Below are 9429 nucleotides of genomic sequence, written 5' to 3' on the forward strand. Positions count from 1 at the left end.
AAAAAAAAAAAAAAAAAACACACAAACATGCTTACTACATGTTTATATATCTCACATATATGATTTCATTACTCATAAGAATGTCACTGACCATGTAGACCATGGATATGTTTATTTAACTTCTTGAAGCCTCAGTTTCTTCAATATAAAATGGAGTTGGTCATAAAAGTATCTCTCATAGGTTCAAGAGAATTAAAGAAATCTATGTAAAACTCTTAGCATAATGACTGACACATACTAAATGCTCATAAAAGTGAATTATATGTGTTATTTATTATCATCTTGTTATATATGTCATCTATTTTAGTTTTAGCTAAACAGTAGTTGTTAGAGGACAAGTAAGGAAAGCTGAGAATATTTGATTTTATTAACCATTATCTATTGGTTTCAATACAATCCTCTGAGGTCAGATATTTATTGTTCATCTGCTTGTAAAGATAATATTAGTGGTTAACAGTTATAGTTTTCTGCCTTCCAATCCAGGTGTAAAAAGCCATTACGGATCCAGTGTTTGCCCTGTTCTCCCCAAATGGGCCATTCACTTGTTAAGGTATTCAAAGTAGAGACTTATGTTTTTTGACATTTGTCTTGCTATGGTACACTTCAGTTTTGAGTACTGAAGGAACTTCAGTGACTAGTGTTTTCTTTCCCTTCATAAGAATACTATAAGGATTCTATAAAATAGAGCATATAGTGTGCTTAAAGCCCAGTATTCAACCCATAGCAAGCTCTCAATTCATGCTGCTACTAGTAGCCTTTTTACTTTGCAAAACACAGTTATCCTTGTGATTGATCAAGAAGTATAATAATACAAATAGCCAACATTAAAAGTTATATATTTAAGTCATATTTTAGTAGAAAGAAAGAAAAAGTCCTACAACTTTTTTGTCATTTTACAAAATATTTAAACTATGTTGCTTTTCTAACAAGATAAAAATCATCCCATCCAGATTCTGAAAAGTCTGAGGTAGGAGAAGGAAATGATTGTATGATTATGCTACATGATACTGGATGCCTGCTCGTTTCTGTGAGGAAGAAACACATTTGGCATTCCTCTCCCCTGTCGCCATCCCCAAATCTGGTTACCATTTATTAGGTAGTCATGTGCCACATAAGGACGTTTTGGTCAATGTTGGATTGCATATGCAATGGTGGTTTCATAAGATTATAATGCAGTAGTTTTACTGTACCTTTCCTATGTTTAGCTATGTTTAGATAGAAGAATACTTACCATTGTGTTACAATTGCCTATAGTATTCAGGTCAGTCACATGCTGTATAGGTTTGTAACCTAGGAGCAATAGGCCATACCATATGGCCTAGCTATGTAGTAGGCTGGCTATACCACCTAGGTTTGTGAAAGTATACTCTATGATGTTTGCACAATGATGAAATCACCCAATGACACATTCCTCAGAATGTATTTTTACTGTTAAGTGACACATGACTGTATGTGAAAAACTTTTCAATATTATAAAACTAGTTGACTCTGACTTTTATCAGGAAATTCTATAATATGAAAACATACCACAGAAAATAACATTTTCTAAATATTATTAACTCCACAAATTTATTCCACTCTTGTTTCTGTTTAGAGTAATCCTAAAACAGGTGTAATGGCCACAATAAATGTTAAGAAAATTTTTGCCACAATTATTCCTTAATCTTAATTCAAAATAAAAAAAACCAAAAGAATAAACCTACCTTTCATAACAAAGATGGAATTTCAACTAATTTTCATGTTTTGATTAAATTTAAGGAAATGTACTAAAAAGTAAAATATGTATTAAAATTGTGTGAGAAACTCCCAAAACAGTCTATTACTATTGAAAAATAGCTTTTGTGGGGCAATAGCTTGAATATTATCATGGACAATGCCCCCATTTTAGTTCAAGTTATATGATTTGAGATAATAATATTGAAATATTCAAGTTTCTGTTTGATACATACACATATCTCTTTAAAACAACCAACCAACCAACCAACCAACCAACCACAGAAAGCCAGATTGTTAGATATCATATCAAAAACAGAGGGAAGACATTTTCCTCTCACAAACCTGAATTTGACTCCTTTGGGAGCAGAGAATAAAACTTCCTTAACACAAAAGGAGGTATTTAAGATATTTCTATTTGTATTCCATTCTGAATTCTCTTTAGCATATTTCACCAGCCTAATTTTTGAATATGACATTATACATAGAACAAAGCTTTATAGAGTCCATAAGCCAGTTTAGATACTTACAATGTAGGGCATTTCTCAGGAGCTATTCACTAAATGTTTAAAATAAATGCATTATCACAACAAGAAAAGAAAACTACAGACCGATATCCCTAATAAATAGTGAAGCAAAAATTCTCAACAAAATACTACTAATAAGCAAACTAAATTCAACAGCATATTAAAAAGATTATGCACCAAGTTGGATTTACACCTCGAATGTAAGGAAGGTTCCATGTATGAAAACCAATACGTGTATTAATACCACATTAACAGAATGAAGAAATAAAAACACATGATCATCTTGATGCACAAAAAGTATCTGATAAAATTCAACATCCTTTCATGATAAAAACACTAAACAAACTTGGAATAGAAGGAAACTACTTCAACATAATAGAAGTCATATATGACAAGCCCACACTTAAAATCATACTCAATAGTGAAAGATTGAAAGTTTTTCCTTTAAGATCAGGAACAAGGGAGGGATGCCTATTCTTATCACTTCTATTCAACATAGTACTAGAAATCCTAGTCATAGCAATTAGAGAAGAAAGAATAAAAGACATTCAAATTAGGAAGGAAGAAGTAAAATTAACTCTATTCACAGAGGAGATGGTCTTTTATGCAGGAAACCCTAAATATTCCACAAAAAAAAACTATTAAATTAATAAATGATTTCAGCAAATTTGCAGGATACAAATCAATACACAAATGAATTGCGTTTCTATAAACTAATGATGACCAATCTGAAAAGAGAATTAAAACAATCCCATTTACAATAGCATCAAAAATAATATAATACTTAGGAATATATTTAACTAAGGAGGCAAAAGACTTGTACACTGAAAACTACAAAAGGTAAAAAAAATCAAAGATGATACAAAGAATGAAAAGATATCCCAGGTTTATAGACTAGAAAACTTAAGACTATTAAAATGCCCACACTACACAAAATGATCTACAGATTCAGTGCAATCTCTATCAAAATCTCAATGGCAATTTTTACAGGAAAAAAAATCTTAAAATTCATATGGAATCAAAGTGTCCTAAATCACATTTGAATCTTGCAAATGTGTTGGAGACCTCATCCTTCCTGATTTCAAAATATACTACAATGCAAAAGTAACCAAGATGGTGTGGTACTGACATAAAGAAAGACATATAGACTAATGGAACAAGGAGTTCAGAAATAAACCCTTCCATATGTGGACTAATGATCTTTGACAAGGCTGACAAGACTACACAATGGGGAAAGGACAGTCTCTTCAACAAATGATGTTGGGAAAACTGGATATCCACATGCAAAAGAATGAAGTTGGAACCTTACACCATATGTAAAAATTAACTCAAAATGCATTAAAGACCTAACAGCAAGACCTAAAACTATAAAACTCCTAGAATAAAACATAAGGGAAAAACTTCAGGACACTGGATTTGGCAATGATTTCTGGGATATGACACTAAAAGCATAAGCAACAAAAGCAAAAATAGACAAATGGGATTATTTCAAACTTAAAAAATGTCTGTTCATCAAAGGAAACAGTCAATAGAGTGAAAAGACAACCTACAGAATGGGAGGAAATATTTTCCAATCATATATATGATAAGGGGTTAATATCCAGAGTATATAAGGAACTCCTACAATTCAACAACAAAATAATCTGATTAAAATAATAGGTAAAGGATTTAGACAATTCTCTACAGAAGATATACAACTGAAAAGCATATGAAAAAATTCTCAACATCACTATTCATAACAGAAATGCAAATAAAAATCATGAGATATCACCTCATACCCATTAGGATGGCTACTATCAGAAGAACAGAAAATAATAAGTGTTGGCAAGGATGTGGAGAAATCGGAACCCTTATGTATTGTTACTGGGAATGTAAAATGGTGCAACCATTACAGAAAACTGTATGGTGGTTTCTCAAAAAACTAAAAATACAATCACCATATAATCCTGCAATCCCATTTCTGGGTATATATCCAAAAAAATTCAAAGCACGATCTCAAAGAAATATTTGTACACCGACTTTTACTGCAACATTATACACAATAGCCAAGAGGTAGAAACAACCCAAATGTCCAACAACAGATGACATGGAAAAGAAAATGTGTTGTATAGATACAGTGGAGTATTATGCAGCTTTTAAATAGAAGAAAATCCTGTCATATGCTACAACATGTATGAATCTTGAGGACATTATGAAATAAGTCAGTTACAAAAGGACAAATACTGTATGATTCTATTCATAGGAAGTATCTAAAGTGGTCAAAGTCATAGAAACAGAAAATAGAAAGGTAGTTGCCAAGGGCTGGGGACAGAGTGGGGGAAATTAGTGTTTAATAGGTATAGAGTTTCAATTTTGCAGGATGAAAAGTTCTAGACATCTGTTGCACAGTAATGTGAATATACTTAGCAAAACTGAACCGTACTCTTAAAAATAGGAGATGGTAAATTTAATGTTTGTTACCACAATAAAAATGCAAATCCATTATAATTCAGGCCAACTTTTATCACACATACAAATTAATTATTTTAAATTCTGCACAAATAAAATATGGCTGGCATAGATTAAAAACAAATGAAATTGCTTTGTTCTAGGGCTGACTGACTAAATCTGTCAAATATGAGAAGAAAATGTCCTGCTAATTATCAGAATGATGTTCCACAAACAAACCTGGCAGTTTAAAGAAACAATCCCTTAGATAGCAAACCATGGCTTTAAAGGCCCAGAATTGGCAAGGGACACATTTCAAAAGAGTCCCATAGTTATACAATTACATTTGTTGCTTTTTTTCCCCCCAACAAGATATGTTTGGGTCACTCTGCTCTGAATATAAAATTCCAAAGGAATGGACTGAATTTCCATCCAAGTGCATCACCATCAGTGCACGTGGCAAGGACTCTCATTTTCCCCATGGAATTGTGTTAAATGGAATGTTAGTTTAACCAAATGACAATAGTTGGTGGGACTTAGGGCTAGGAGTTGGGCAAAAAGAAATATGCATTCACAGTAACATGACAGTTATGTGAACTCTTGTTATTGTAAAAAAGAAACAGAAAAATCAGGCAGCTCTGGGGTTGTAGGAGGAATTCTGTCCTGGGGGAATCAAGCTACCTCTATTCAAATTATGCTTCTCCACGTATTAGATCTGTAACTTGTGCAAACGACATACTGTCACCAACTTAAGATGGTTTGACTTAAGATTTTTCCAACTTTAAAAATGGTATGAAAGTGGTATGCATTCAGTAGAAACCATACTTCCAGTACCCATACAGCACCATTCTGTTTCTCATTTTTATTATAGTATTCGATTACATGAGATAGTCAACATTTTATTATAAAATAGGCTTTGTGTCCAATGATTTTGCCCAACTGTGAGTTAATATAAGTGTTCTGAGCACATTGAAGGTAGGCTACAATGTTTGATCGGTTAGATGTATTAAATGCATTTTTGACTTAATGATATTTTCAGCTTACAATGAGTTTATCAGGATGTAACTCCATTGTAAGTTGAGGAATATCTGTATTTAAATTCTCTGTGTCTCAGATTCCATAGCTAAACTTAAGGCTAATTTTATATGCTTCTTACATGAAAAGTATGATAACTAAATAAAAATAACCTGTGTGAAAGTATTCAGCCTAGGGCCTGGGACAGAGTCTAGCACATAGTGGGCCCTCAAATACTTATTTGAATCTCTGGAACCTTATCAAGTTTGCCATTAAATTTCACTTCCATCCTGCTGTTGGGAGGGCTATTGGGAGGTTAACGAATGAACAAATCTCCCTAAGACCCTTGGGCATGGCAAGCGTTTGGTAAAGAGTCATTATTATTATCACCTGTCATTTCCAGTGTGTTTTCCACCAGTATCATTGGAATCAATAGTGTTAGAAATCCAGAGACAAAATATTACATTAAAACTAAAGTAAAAACCTAGCCAGGCAAATTATAAAACACAAACCTCCAACCTGGAAATTAACATCATTTCATAGGTAGTACAGTCGCAGCAATGAAGAACTAAAATTTTGATCCCAAAATGAATAAAAATGCCTTTTTAGGACATGTGCTTTTATGCATACTTTCTCTGGTAGCCAAATTCATATCATGTAGATAATGTTCAGAAAAATCATTCTTTTAGCTCTCTTCAGTCTCCAAATAGATCCAGGGCTAATGCAGCATTCAAATTTGCTTCTTTTTATTTAGAAATGGCTTGAAAATGGGAAAATGGGATTTTTGTTCAAGGAAGCTTTCCTTTTGACCCTATAGGGTTAAAAAATGCCTTGAAGCTGTCTGAAACAGGAATGTAGCAGAGTCAAGAGTGTGGCTTCTGGAGAGACAGACCTGGTTTCAAATTCAGCTCTGTGACCTTGGGCGAGTTATTGAAGCTTTCTAAGTCTCAGTTTCCTCTTTTAGAAAACGGAGATCATAAAACTTACTTTATAAGGGTGGTGAGAAAATTAAAATGTGATGTCAAATGTAAAGCCTTTGGCAGAGGGCCTGACACATAGCAAGTGCCCGATAGACGTTAGTTATCATTATTTACAGGTTTGAGGTCTCATATTGAATCTGATTCTTTTTTTATGGATGTTCAGGATGAAAGGCAGGAATGAGTAGTTGCAATCAGTAGAGGGTGCCTTTTGTGGTATTATCAACTATAAGTTCTAAATCTTAAATAATGTAGATGACTAGTGCAGGTGGAGCCAGAGAGAGAAATTACAGCAAATTCTTTATGGAGGGTACATTTTTATTTCCTTTGGGAAGGAAAGAGGGCTTCACAAATACATTCTGAATGCTGAATCTACATGGACTATTTTTAAAGACATCCATTTCTCAGACTTTTGTCTGGCCGCTGACCCTGTCCAACTCTTAAATTCCTTTCTCCAACCATTTTCCAAAATTATGTTCCTGGTTCACACATTATCCAAAGCCAAACACTCTATAGAGTGTGTTAGTGTTCGCAGATGGAGGGTGCATATGGGAGGAAGAGCTATAATAGTCTCCATAATGCATTAAGGAACAATAACATGTATCCCCTTGCAAGGACATAATGGATCTTGCTGAGGCTCTTTTGCATAAGGAACTATTCCTAAGAGTCCACATCATTCATCAGCAAGCAGTGCAGCCACATGTCTGAATGGGCCAAGCAGCAGAACAAGGAAGTCCACCAGGGAAGGGATTCTTAATTTTGGTTTTACCACAAACTTTCTGGATGACCTTGAACTGGTCATGTGACTTTGTGTCCTATGTTATGGATTTTACAGTAAGTGGTTTGAGAGTAAAAGTAGTCATAGCTTCTCAGGCCAAAAGGAACCTCAGGAAGTCATCTTATCAACCCATTCTGTGAATGTCATGGAAAGCTATACTGCCAGCCGTTTTCAGAGAGGCAATTCTTCCTCCCTCCCTCTCCCTCTTTTTTCCTTTCTTCCTTCCTTTTCTCTTTTTTGATATCAAATTGTTATGGAGGGACGAAGGAGTTTGATTATGCCAAGGATCTCAAACTTAATGGCTTCTAGGGCCGGGTAGGTGAAGGCAGTTGAGTCAACAGGGTAGGAAGTAGTGGTCCTATGAAAAGCTGGAGAGTTCATGAACTCCAAAAGGTATCCAAAAATGTTTTAGCTGTGTAGGCCAAACAGAACCTATTTGCTTTCTGAGTCTTCTTATGGCCCTGGCTAGTTTGCAACCTCTGAATTATGTAAGTATAATAATAGCACTATAATGCTGAGCTAAAGGGAATATGTGATAACTAGATGATTAGATATAAATTTTCAAATATTATTGGCAAATACTCCATATGTGGGAACCTATAATTACAAACTTATGGTGTGAATCTCTGAAGAAAACTATTTTCATGCTATTAAAAAAAGCATTACATTCACAAAAATTCATTTGACACATCTTTTTTTGTGGAAGACCTACTTTAAAATGCAAACAGAACCTTAGAGGTCCCCCTAGGCAAATCCAAATTGACCCAGTTAATTGCCAGGGGAACAAAATAAAACTCAAGTGCCTTGATCCCCAATGCAGCATTTCCTAATCTGACCACTTTAAATTTCTGTGGTGGTTTTTCTGGTTCCTAGAGAAAAATCTGATTATCCTTTCTTTAATTTTGTTTTCTTTTTCTCCTTTGTTCTTCTTGTATGTTATTATTATTAATTAGTTAATTAGTAGACACAAAAATTCTCTGATGTGCTTGGGTGATATAAATGTCCTAGTGTGCAAAGAAGAGGATGGGCACAAATGCTCTGTTGATTCCCCCGTTTCCTTCCTCTCTCAGGCCAGGGCAAGTCCGCCACACTGCAGACACAGCCTCGGCCAGCATCTCCGGGAAAAGCCCAAAGGCACAGCTGGTCTCCAAGCTGAGCGTAAAAGCTGGGGTCACAATTCATTTAGTGCCTAAGAGGAACTGGGCATAGACAGCAGTTTAGCCCTTTCAGGAGGGTTGCCCAGGCGTGGTAGACAGGGTAGGGCTGGACTGGATGACTGAAGAATTACGCAGAAAATTTAAAAAACAAAAGGAAAATGAATAGCTGAAAGCCCAGTGCCAGCTGGCCTGAATCTAAATCCAAGTAGGTGGCTTGGGATGGTCAGCAAGGATGCTTGTGGAAGAGTCCTGGGAAATAACACTGACCTCGGATTCTGATTTGGATTCAGCTGATCCAAGGCGATTAGGCAGCCTCCCCGTGAAATACGCAGAAGCACAAACTGTTACAGTTGGAGAAGGTCTTAGAAATCACCTGGCACATCTACAATCACCTGTCCTTTCACAGAGGACATTTCAGAGAGGTGAGGTCACATATTGGAAGGACAAGCTTGACTCATTCCCAATCTCCAAGCACACTGTACTATGTACTATATGCTACAGAACCCTATATGGCTTCCCTTAGTCTAGTTAGTTGAAATTCAAATTCTTTACCACTTGGACAGGGTTTACAACTCTTTGAAGGGTGTTGGCGGTTAATTATAAATCAACCATTTATTGGTAGCATAGGAAAACATCATTCAATTTAGGGATAGTTCAGTGGCTTGTTTTCTTTAATAACCTCCATTTTGACCTTTGCGTAGGTAGGTCAGGGGTAGGTTAGACAACTCAATCAATCATGCTGATGGCCAACTTATTCCAAAAAATTAGTCAGGTCAGCTAAACAATGTTCATTGATTTTTTTAACATGGCAGTGAATTGATCATAATGTTAATCTG

General features: G+C 35.1%; 1 protein-coding gene across 1 annotated transcript in view; it reads right to left on the reverse strand.

Moving 5' to 3' along the window:
• The window catches only part of LRRN1 (leucine rich repeat neuronal 1), a 37467-nt gene that overhangs the window by 4242 nt on the left and 23796 nt on the right, over positions 1-9429 (reverse strand). The gene's annotated exons all lie outside the window — the stretch shown is intronic.

Source organism: Propithecus coquereli, unplaced genomic scaffold (assembly GCF_000956105.1).
Source record: "Propithecus coquereli isolate 6110/MARCELLA unplaced genomic scaffold, Pcoq_1.0 Scaffold60, whole genome shotgun sequence".
In the NCBI taxonomy this organism is placed as follows: domain Eukaryota; kingdom Metazoa; phylum Chordata; class Mammalia; order Primates; family Indriidae; genus Propithecus; species Propithecus coquereli.